The sequence below is a fragment of the Perca flavescens genome, chromosome 21 (assembly GCF_004354835.1).
Source record: "Perca flavescens isolate YP-PL-M2 chromosome 21, PFLA_1.0, whole genome shotgun sequence".
Taxonomy (NCBI): domain Eukaryota; kingdom Metazoa; phylum Chordata; class Actinopteri; order Perciformes; family Percidae; genus Perca; species Perca flavescens.
In genome coordinates this window covers 28417595-28419094 of record NC_041351.1, presented here as the reverse complement: position 1 = coordinate 28419094, position 1500 = coordinate 28417595, and the positions used below count along the sequence as shown (strand labels likewise).

The following is a 1500-nucleotide window of genomic DNA, read 5'->3' as shown; positions in this document are numbered from 1 at the left end:
CGACTCCCCTGGAACCTTGGATACAGGTGTTCAGCAAGAAACTTATCTGGGTCAGTTGTCTCACACTGAAGCACTTTGCTGGCTGTGCTTGCTGTTATGCAAGCACATGCGCATCTTGCGCGCATCATGCCATAGTGGTTCTCTACTTTGCTTTCTGGTGTTTCTCTCTAGTTCTACCACTTGATCAGGTCTCAGAGTAATGAATGTATCATAAAATGCTGTGCACTTTAGACAGTTTAGAGTGCTACCATGCTCACTGCGGGGCTGAGCTAAACTGCTGAACACATTTGGTTCCTCTCCATGCGCATCCTGCTCTCCCTGACTGCTGATGAAAATCTGACTGCCTGACTCCCAAGCTGTGTCTGTCTCACTGCTGTCACACATGGCAGAAAATAGAGCACAATCTGGCACAACTTCCTAAGAGATATGGAGAAAATACCTAATTTATCTTCCCTGCCATATTTATATAGTAGGCTACTGAATCATTAACATGATGGTTAACTGGTGGATTTGTTGGAGACACGTTAACCATAAGTTACCTTCAGCGCTTTATAAAGCTTCTTTGGTGACCCATCTGGATTTAGTGCAGGAAGGCAGAGGGGAGCTCGTTGCCGCATATTAGAGGGCAGTACAACGTGTAGACTGGTGGTAGACACACATAATGTTCATTTCTCCCAAATTTCAGATCACATTCCTGCTGGAACTTGTCTGGTGGTTTAGTTTTTGGTTTAAAAGCTTCAGATGCCAATGATGCAGAGACCTGGAAACACTGACCAAGGAGAGCAGACTGGGCTTTTTAGGAAGGATTTTGAAGAGACAGCTCTACAACAGATAGTACAGGTGCTGCACCCATGGGCCGTATATGAAAAATAAAGAGTCTTTTGAATATCAAAGTATATAAACATGTCCTAGAAGAAACATAAAACACAAGAATGAACCTGAAAATAGCCATTATAACTCACCTTTAAACTGACTACTACAATGTTTTTAATCAATGTCTCCCCCCAGTGTTGGACTTGTCACCAGTTTGGTAAACATGATTTCAGACTCTGTGGTGCAACAGTAGCGCGTCTGACTCCAAATCAGAAGGTTGCGTGTTCAAATCACGTCAGGGTCGGCGTTTCTGTTTCTCCAGCTCCATTGGACAATGGTCAGACAGGATAGGGTGGTATCTTGTTCACATGCTGGAGATTTTATCACATCAAGAACTTGAAAATGGGCTCTGAATTACTGGGCAATGAAATGACAACATGTCAGATGTAGTGTTTACTCGTGTGAGGAGAGTGTGTGACCTGGTGAAAAAGTGTAGCATGGGGGTCAAGCGCTGCTCTTTCACTTTTCCCTCCCAGATTTTTATCCTGTCAGTCTGGGGATTGAACCAATGACCTCCCGGTCAAAAGCTCACTTCTTTAACCTTTAGGATACCACTGCCCCAATGAATGAAAACAAGCCGAACAGAAATAGGAGTAACAAGGCTATTTTTTAAAATGTAAGGAGAAG

General features: G+C 43.5%; 1 non-coding gene across 1 annotated transcript; it reads left to right on the top strand.

Annotated features, from left to right (window-relative positions):
* Positions 1–1045: 1045 nt before the first annotated feature.
* trnaw-cca (transfer RNA tryptophan (anticodon CCA)) lies at positions 1046–1117 on the top strand. Its single transcript has one exon. It is a non-coding gene; the product is annotated as a tRNA-Trp (tRNA).
* The last annotated feature ends 383 nt before the right edge of the window (positions 1118–1500 follow it).